The sequence below is a fragment of the Solanum pennellii genome, chromosome 10, assembly GCF_001406875.1.
Source record: "Solanum pennellii chromosome 10, SPENNV200".
In the NCBI taxonomy this organism is placed as follows: Eukaryota; Viridiplantae; Streptophyta; class Magnoliopsida; order Solanales; family Solanaceae; genus Solanum; species Solanum pennellii.
The window spans coordinates 57,954,996-57,965,792 of NC_028646.1; the positions used below are offsets into that span (position 1 = coordinate 57,954,996).

General features: G+C 31.0%; 1 long non-coding RNA gene across 2 annotated transcripts; it reads left to right on the top strand.

The window, feature by feature from the left end:
* Positions 1-2,293: 2,293 nt before the first annotated feature.
* Positions 2,294-7,674, top strand: LOC107032547. Of its 2 annotated transcripts, none has more exons than XR_001458379.2 (5): positions 2,294-2,450; positions 5,414-5,481; positions 5,583-5,734; positions 6,699-6,816; positions 7,410-7,674. It is a non-coding gene; the product is annotated as an uncharacterized LOC107032547 (long non-coding RNA). The 2 variants fall into 2 exon arrangements; XR_001458378.2 differs by having other exon boundaries at positions 7,419-7,674.
* Positions 7,675-10,797: the final 3,123 nt, after the last annotated feature.

Sequence of the window (10,797 nt, forward strand, 5' to 3'; positions counted from 1 at the left end):
TTTTTAATTATAAACATCTATTTAATTGTCTGATAAGTATCCTTCACTGAATCAGAGAATAAAATACTAATAAATACTTCCACGTCTAATTATTTGGTCATTTTGCCTGGTCAATTAACTATTTTTTTTTTGTAAAAAGAAGATTACAACAATAATATTATGAACAACATTAATAATATTATGAACAAATTAATGAATATCTTCATGGAAGTTTGAATGATGAAGATTAATAATAATGTTTAATTATTGGCTAATTAGAGCAAAAAAATGTTAAGTTACAAGTTAATATAGTCGTAAGTTTTTTTTTCCTTTGGATAAAAAAATATTTTTAATACATTTTTGATAATCAAATATTAAACAACTATAACTTCCTCAGAAAAATTGACCTTTCTAAAAATAGGATACAATCATTATCAAAGGGATTAATGCATCTTATATATATATAATAAATTTTGAACATACTTAACAAAATTTCTGACTTCGCCCGATCAGACTATTTGGTCAAACATAGAATGAGATCAATGATCCAAAGTACAAACATTTTTGTAAGTAATAAGAAATTATAGATAAGGATCTAAGGACAAAATTACATTTTTCTTCATTTGTTTTTATACGAATTCAATGTCTTGGGATATCTTGTATTTGTCTTGTCAAATTAAGGCAATGTGAGTGTATCTGTCGTTCAACATTACTCTAACCTACTTCATGTGCTCATTTATAGAGTTTATATTACAAGTGTAATTAAGATGACTTTATTAATGGATGAATTATTGGTCGTTTAAAGGCTATTTGAGTTGAAATAGATTGGCTAAAATAAAATAAAATGCAGATGATAATAACTCATCCTGCGCTCAATTCTCACTAAGCTTTAATTCCTTTATTTTGTTCTTTTATGTTTTTAGTTCTTAACAAAATTATTACTTTTTTTAGTTATGACTATATATAATATATTAAATAAATAAATGTCATTTTAAAGATAAGATTACTCATGAATTAATTTGAGCTATATATCAATTCAATTTCCTATGAGCTGAAATGAGTTGATGAGATAAAATTGAGCTAATAGATGGATAAATTTTGATCTGTCCAAACTTGATTGAATTCGGTGGATTGAGTGGATTTGAGCTTTATCTTGACACCCCTAATTTAACATTTTGATTGAGGTTCTTTTGCCTGTGTTTGCAACGATAGCGTTGATGAGTTCTAGTCATATACATGTCCTTTACTCTGATCTACCTTTAACAACAAATGCAACAATGACAACATTTTCAATATAACAAAAGAGGAATTCTCTTTGTTGGTCATCACTTTCCAGTAAGTTCTTGATAATAAAACAACATTCATCAATATGTAAGTCCAGACAATGAACGTAGAACATCTAAAATGCTATCGAACATGAAATTGAGGTCTACTATATTTTTTCATTTTTCCACACACAAACAGTTCAACAATTTATTGTCTTTGGTATTACAATACATATATCTTCACCAAATTTCTTTATAAATTGGTATATGCCATGATCTTTTGTATAGAGAATTAGTTTTAGTATATAATTTTTTGACATTATTTAGGGTCTTTCAATCATTTTAATAGTAACACAATTTAACAATATTTTTTGCCAAACACATAAGCTTTTTATGATCGATTTCATTATCTCTATCCAAACTTGCAACAATTTATTTATAAAATTAATTTTTACACTTAAATTTACATATTGTTAATTTTAAGTAAGCTAATCCGAACAATCACTTTGTATGATTTTGAAGCTGAATGATCATACATTAGTTCATCTGCACTTCATCCTGCCTGGTCGATCTTTCACTGGTCAAGATTAAGAGAAAATTTATAAAAAGATAATTACACAAGTAATTTCTTTTCATTACAATAAATAGTGTAATATTCCAAATGCGATAGATAATGTGGGAAAACTATTTAATATCTTTTTACTATACAAATTCTTATAGTTGACATTACTTACAAATTTTACGTGTACCATTTTTCTTATTAAAATAAAATCATTTTAAAGTTTTTTATTAACTTAATTCAGAAATTTATAATTAAAAGCATGCAAGTAGATAAGAACTTTTAATAAAAATTATTTAACTTCCAATATTGAATTGTATTATATAAGATGAAATAAAGGTAATATATTATATATATATATATATTATATATAAGCCAATAAAAAGTACAACACAACTCTATAGAGTTGTACCAATATCACCGAATATTGTACTACACTAATGAGCCCTATTTAATGATAAATAAACATGTGTAATACACGTGTCCTGCTTCCTCCTATTTTCAATTATTTTGCTTCAGTTCTTTGATCAGTTTTCATATTTTCCATCATTCTCCCCATTTTCGCTCTTGGGAGAAGGAGAAAAAGAGACCTACAATGGAGGTGTTACATTTTCGTAGAGGGAGAGCAAATTGATGGAAAATTAGAGGTAAGTGATTTTACTCCTGAGTTGGTGATGAAATTTCACATTTGACTAGGAATTTGGAGGTGTTTTTTACATTCCAAAGGTAAATTTGTAGGCGTTCCTTTCAGTTTTTGGGTTTAATGATTTTTTGTGATGAGATATTAATTTCTAATTTAGTAAAGTCAAAATTGTCTTTTACTTTTTTGACGTGTTTTTTGGTTTGGGAATTGGAAAGAGTTAACAGGAATCCTATTTCTATGAAATGGGTGCAACAAGAAAGAAAAAGAATGAAGTAAAGCTCAGCAGCTGCTGAGCTTTGACCACTCAACTGATTTTGCATATATGTCTACTCATTTACTATTTTAACTGTACATTGTATTAGGAATTAGAATACAAGAAGGATGTGTAAGCAAAATTAGTACTATATGGAAGCCGATAGTCATTTCTGGCGATTTCCCTCCCCTGTTTTTCTCCGCAACTACGATGCTGCTAAAATTTGGGGGCATTTCTCATTGACACTTCTCTAAGAGGTCTCAACAGTCAGTTCTGAGATCATTTTACCATTGAATTTTGAGTCTTATATAAGATGCCTGATTTTCTTAAGGCTATACTTGAAGTTTCTGCACAATTTATCTCGCTTGCGCCTTGTTAATTCTTCTTCTGGACATGCATATACATTTGTTTGAGCAAAGTGTTTCTAAGCATTAGTTATACCGCTAGAGCATATATTTTGGATGTGTGTACTGGTATGGGGTTTAATATCCTTTGGTCCAAATAGCTCGCATGAATGTATTCTTTTATACTTTTGCTTTGCTTGGTATTATCATAAACAAAATAACCAAATTGGGACAGAGGAGAACATTTTCCAAGTAAACATCTAAAGAGTAGAGTACTAGCTAATACAAATATTGTGCTTGACAGAGTATAACCAAAAGATATCGACTTAAATATTTATATATCATGATAAAACTATCGTCCAAATATAACAATTGGGGGATTTAGAGTTACTGAACCCTTTAATTCATATTGTTGGAGTGCTAATATTAACATAATATGAGCTCTTCCTTGTCATAATCTGTTCATTGGGTGCTACTGCATCTCTTATCTATTCAATAACAATATCTACTACTGGCTGTTGGATATCTGGTCAAAACAAGCCCAAAAGAGGTTTAGTATGGTCGTGTAGTTTCATAAACTTACCAACTGTCAGTCTTTCCTTCGACATGACATACTCTAAATTTTAGTCGTGTGTATTAGAGCTTAGATAGATCTCCATTTAAGATAGAATGTCATTTTTAAGCATATCTAAATTTAATGCTTGAACATCGTGATCTAACATAATGAAAGATCTGCTAATTTCACTATTTATAGTTTTATACCTTTATCCTGTATTTCTTTCGAGCAAAAAAACTAATTTTAGGAGAATTGTTGTGTGTAGCTTCTACAATTGTTGAATGTAACTTCTGATGGTTTCTTTTACAGAGTAAAGTTAACTATAAGACTTTCCTCTTGATAATAGAGAGAAAGAAGAAAACAAAAGGAAAGCATATTGAGATCAGACAACATTACCATAGACAGAAAATGCAAAGTGTTTATTGATATTTCTTATACCTATGTTGTTCGGACTCTTTAAAAATGTTGACGTGTGCGTGCCGGATCCTCCAAAAATAGTATATTTTTGAAGGATCCCACGCCAATGCGACAACACTTTTTCAAAGTTCGAGCAACTTAGTCTCATACTACTGACAATGTTTTTTTTTTCTTTTGAAATTTCCAAAACATTTTGATATATTGAACAACCATTTGATAGGTACATCATCATGATTAAAAGAAAATTCAAAAAGATACTTTCTGTTTCTTCTACTGAATAACCTTGATAAAGTAAATACTATGCACTGTAACTTAATACATATATGTTGAGATCCTCAACTTAAGAATTGCCAACTGTAGTCCTAATGCTATTAATAATGACCAGTCATTTATTGTACATTTATATTGCAAGAAAAGCTTTGAAGAAACTTTTGATCCATAGTAGTTTTTTGGAGTTACCTCATTGAATTTTGTGAGAGACAATACTTTCTTGGCAAGTATTATCCAAAATACTACATTTAACTTGGATCAATATTAATGTCTATTTATAGTGCGCTCAATGTTTACCTTTCCTTTTACGATCTCGACTTTTTGGTGTAAATGTGTATCTTTGTTTATAATAATTTATAAAGTGAAAAAAAAAGGATTCATAGAAGCAGAACTATTTTTTGTTTATAACTAAGAGTTGAATAGATGGAATAACTTCATGCTTCCTTCCGAGTAACTTGGGGATAATTTTGAGAGTACAATCTTCATTCCTTTTTGTACAACTAATAGAGCAGTGTTCATACCCTCTTTAGTATAACTTTTTTACTGCTTTTTGTACAATGAATATAATGGTGTTCGCACTCCTTATGTCTTATTTTAAAAAGAGAGTAATGTATATTTTGATATCTTTATATGTTCTCGATAACTGTGTGGCGTTTTGAACTGTGATTATGTGTCTTTACATATGATGAACTGTGACCTTGAAGGAAAAGAAACACTAATATAAATCAAACTTATTTAGTCGAAGAAATATTTTACTATGTGGTGTATAATATATGTAGAAGTGAAGTATGAAGTATTACTATGAAGAGTAATTTCATTAATCGTGACTCGGCAAATCATTATAGGGAACTACTCTTTGGGCTTACAACCCAGGAGGTGTGCTTTAAGATAGAATTGTTATATTTTTTATAGTAACATAAAATATGATTTTGGAACTTTACTATTGTAGTTTACACAAATTGATTATTGGTCAGAAAATTGTAGTTATGAAATAATGATTTAAAATGACTGCTGGGGCGCATTTTTAAAACGGAAGGAATTTTCAAGTTCTTTTATTATGTTTTTTGGTAATAAAGTAAGTACATCAAGTTATGTGCTTACCTCTCATGTTGTTATCGCTTCTGCAGGGTCTATCCATTGCCTCAATAATGTTCGCTCCTCGGAGACAGCTATATTTCAAAGAGGTACTGACTGGGTAGGTAAAGCAAGTGGTATTACATAGCCATAGCATTTCGGATGCATATGTTTTCTTATTGTAGGTAGCAAAGCTGAAATCTTTCACCTTTCTATATTTAGGTGTCGAATGAACAGTGTACTGGTCTGTGTCTCATTTACGGAAAAGAAGATCTATGGGTGACACCTATTTGGGATTTACAAGTGAAACGTTAGTTCCCTAAAGCTCCATATAATCATATTAGTCTCACCGCCCCCATGATGAAGTCCCAGAGGTACGCATCTTACTTAGCTACGCATATGCTTTTGACATTCGATCTTGTCCGTAGATGTGCTTTCTCATTGCTACCATCTCTTCACTTTGTGTTCAAACTATGTACACATATGCAAAAAAGTTTAAACATGATATGGGATTACCTCTTTATTAGAGCTTTCAATACTTTGTCCTTAATACACAAAGGCTATTAGGATGTGTCCAATTTTTATTTTGGTGAAGTTGATTCTTTTAACAAGAAGATATCTCTCATTTCAAGTTTGTTTTTGTGCCTTTAGTTTGCTTTGTGAAAGTTAGAAATTGAAATTGCAAATTTGTGACTGCGTTGGGAGGTAGTGATTGATTTTACATATAAATAGGAAAGGAAGAATACAAAATTGTGTCCCTGCTCTTCTTAAAACTGCTCTTTCAACAGAAGTGGAAGGCTAAAAATAAAAATTATCGCTAATAAAAAGAACGAGATTCTTTTTGAAAGGAATTAAAAAGTAAAAGGAAATCCTATTTTTAAAAATAATAAAAATAGAGAGAGTATTAAAAAATGTACTATATATTAAAAGAAAAGGCATTTTTTAAGTAAAAAAAAAATTAAAAATCTGGAATTCACCATAGCTGCCTACCCATCAACACCATACCTATCATTTCCTCAGTCTCACTAATCTCTTCCTCAATTAAGAGTTGTTGATAGTGGAGGAGTACTCATATCATTTGCTATGCCGTATGTTTTATTTTCTTTATAATTTTTCAGTGAAATATTGTGTAAGGATCATGTATGCAGATTATGCAAGCTGACTGTCCTACCTTCATTAGTTGTAGTTACAAGAATGAGATGAAATTGAGAAAAAAGAATAAAAAAAAATCAAGCAAATCACCTTTTTATCCATAGTGTTTATACTCTGTATAACATTTTTGATATTTGTATTAGCGTTTAGACATGATACAAATATACTAAATTTGATTTATTGCAGCGTCCTCCTCCCTTTGACCTTACGGGAGAGACAATACCACTATGTTGCCATTTGAATTTGAATGCTTGACCTGCTTGAAAGTGAGATAAGAATGAACTTTATACTCATATTAACCAAGGTAATCAATTATTCAATTCTTTGGTAAACTATAAGAAACTTTTTAATTTCTTCATCAAAAAGTAACTTTTATGATTACTTTAATTGGCATGCTACTTCAATTGTCAATGAGCTAGATTAACATATAACTTCTCAAAAGAAAAAGGTGTAGGGTATATATTAATCTATTAGTTTATGATTAGGCATTTCCTTTATGAAGTTTTCAAAAACCGGAGCAAGTAGATGCTTCATTCCAGTGCAAAACATACGAAGAGACTGAAGCCTAATCTTGTAACTTATTAGATACTTTGAAATCAGCCATAGGAATTAGGATATATCTGGATACTTAGAACTTTATAATGAATACAACTCGGGCATTTAAGAAAATTTTCTTTTGTTTTTTTAGGACAGATTTGACTTTTGTTTTTGGGTCATTAAAATATATTTGAGGACGAAGACTAAGTATTGTTTTGAGGGAAAAAAATATTTTAAAATTTTTCATGTGTCAATAATTTTTCAGTACAAGTTATGTTACAAATTGATATCTTTTACTTTGTCATGATATTGTTTCTAATTATCCACTTCGAAACTTTGTAATTTATCATTGCATGTTAGTTATTGCAGGAGGAAAATCAAACTCATCTTCAAAGTTTTCGTCAAGTATTTTGACATTTTAAGCAGAAGTTAGTTCTTGATGTATGTAAATAGGATTGATTGTAATAAAATTACAAGATATATTTGATTTCTTTTCTTTGTTTATGTTATAACTTTTAATGTTGTACATATTACTATAGTTCTGTAGCCTCTTCAGTCCCTTTATTATAGAAAGATTCAGCTAACTGCTTGAAAATATAAAATGTTGGCCCGTGCCTATCTAGTATAATATATTTTACTATAAACAATTCATATTCGGTGTATGAGTGTTTTGATTTGTTTGATCCTTCAAAACATTTTTTCAAAAAATTGGTTTATTAATTAATAAAAATAAATATGTAAACTAGATAGTACAATTCTTCGAAATTTTTATTAAGAATTATATTTAAGGACAAATATCTATTATTTTTTCTATTTCTATCTTTGAGGAAAATTAAGAAAAACTATTGATTCCACGAGGAATGAGATCACTATTTGAATTACTTAATAACTACAAAAGAAATATTGTATCATATAAAATTAAACAAATATAGTACATACTTTATTTTAATAAAAATAATTCATATTCGTTCATAAAATCTTTGACTATTTTTTCATCCTTCAAAGCATAAAAAGGCAAATTAATTAAGAGAAATAAATATATTGACTAGATACATTTCAGTCAAATATAATCTTGACCTACATTTTAGGATGAACATTTATTAATTTCTCTTTCTATCTTAGATGCTAATGAGTAAAAATTATTAATTCCACGATATATTAGAAGGAAAAAGAAATACTATTTTGATTATCAAACAAGATTGACCATAAAAGGTAATTTTGTTGAAATTTTAGTAACAAAAGTCAAATATGACTTGATTTTTGTTCAAGGTACTTGTCTGATACGCTCAAACTTACTTCTCAAATAAGAAGTAAAGCAGTCGTTTCAAGTAAATAACCCAACTAATGAGGTTGAGATCGTTCCCACGAGGAAGATAGTTTAGACTTAACTTCAATCTATTATTACTATTATTCAGTCAATTACTTCCTTGGAAAACAAAAATGATAAAAGGGGGGTTTTCTATTTCTAAATAAATGAAAATAACTAGCGAAATTAAAGGAGACAACTAACAGCTTCGAATGTTGGAGTTTAATCAATTAATCAAAGTAACTAGGATTTACATGTTCCCCACAGGTTCATAACTTGATAATTCTAACTATAACAATTCTTTCCTAGTATCTTGCATGCAAAGTGATAAGTTATGTATTTCTAAATCCTTGGTCCGACATCTAGAAAATCTCACTCCGCACCTTGGTCCGGCTACGTGTGTTGCTTTCCTAACCCTTATCTTTACCTCATATTAAGCATCGTATTCGATATTTGACTAAGTTACTACCTCGTACCAATCAATACTAGACTATTAGATAGTATACACTAAATCTATGTTAATAATTCTTTTCCTATTATCTACCTCCTTGGTCCGGCAAGTAGCATTAAGGCGAGTTCTAACGTTGGCCATCCGTTAAAAAGACTTCTAAGCGAAAGAATTATTAATACATGCAAGACACTATTCTAGAATTGTTATTTTAGTTAGGTTTTACCTCATTATTTGCCTATGGTTCCCACAACCCTAGTTATGGAGTTTAGTTACCCATAGTCATAATCACAATATTCAAATATATGGTATAAGAATTCATGTACTTACTTCAATGTAAAAGAGTAAAATCCGAAAGTTCGCTTGATTAATCGACAAAAATCACCAACAATCAATTACAAGAATCTCAAAATAATCAAGAATCTCACAAAAGGTCTAAAAAAAAATCAAGAGTCTAACCTCCAAAACGAGGTTTTTCGAACTATTTATAAAAAAATAAAAACCTAATTACATAAGGACTCTATTTGCTGGAAATCTGTCAAAACGCGGCTGGGTCGACGGACCTCGCGACGGATCGTCGCGGTCACGACGGACCGTCATGGACTCCGTCGTCCCATACTTGTTCAATTTCTTCTGCTGCTCTCTTCATTATCCTCGACGGCAGATATGATGGATCGTCACAGGCACAACGGTCCGTCGATGGTCTCCATTCCAAAACACTTAAACTCTTGGAATTTGGGTACTGGGACTACTTCTCTGAACTTTATGACGAACCAGCAGGACGGACCGTTATGGATACAACGGTCCGTCACGCACTCCGTAACCCCACACTTAGTCAGACGTCCCCATCTTTCTTCAGCAGCTGCACTACGATGCCACCTACGGACCGTCACGGGCACGATAAACCGTCACAAGCTCCGTAGGTGGTACTTTTCTGTATTTCTTGCTAAAAAACCTCCGCATTCCTCTTTTAGACAGATTTCCTGCAAATAAAGAGAAACTTACATAAAAATTAGCACAAAAAGGCTTTTGGACACACTAAACTTAAGGAAAAAGTATTAATAATATCGTGAAACCACGGTATATCAACACCCTCAACTTAAATTTGTTGTTTGTCCTCAAGCGACACACTATGACTCAATACAAAATCTTTGTACAATAGTATCCATGTTTTATCTTTCGCAATCATTTGGCTATCAATCCCGATCAATCTCATCATATTTATGCATGCTATCACTATTAGCCTTGAATTATGTGGAATCAGACCATGACACAGACTCACCATGCACTAACACCTATCCTCTTCAATTTCTCACCGAGGTGCTAATATTTGCGGTACTGCAACAAATGTCCTCACTTCAAAACAAAATCCTCATTTTTCACACAATGATTTCAGTTTGAGTATAAGGATTACTTTTCAACACTCACTCTCAGAACAAATTCACACTCATTCATACATATTGCCATAAACTTGCCCTTATTTTCACTGCTTTAAGTTCGCTATACAACTCTTAGGATCACGATAGGACTTTCTTAGCTTGTAACACAGGCTCAGGGTCAAGTAGGATATATTTAGGTACTTTAGTGACTTTTATCCTCCTTGACATATCGTCTAAACATACCATTTTCTATCATTTTATTTTGCCCAGTTTCTCATATTCTTTCACCTTGCTGTTTTCCCTTTTTTTTTTCCATTTGTGTAAGTGACTCTCTTCTTTTCTTGCTTGTATTTCTTGTATATTTTTTTTCTTTACTTTTCTTTCAACTAATTCTTGAGTCACTTTACTTTTGTTCTTTCTCTCTTTGTTCTTTCAACCCCACTTTCCAGAGCATTCCTCATAATAGCCACCCTCAACTCATGGCTTTGCCATGAGTCAAAGTACACAATACCCAAAATTGGGTCAGAGCCATAAAAAGGGTTGTTTACTGTATTAGCCACCCTCAACTTATGCTTTTGGCTTAAGCTGAGGTGCACATGTCCAAGGAGGGACCAG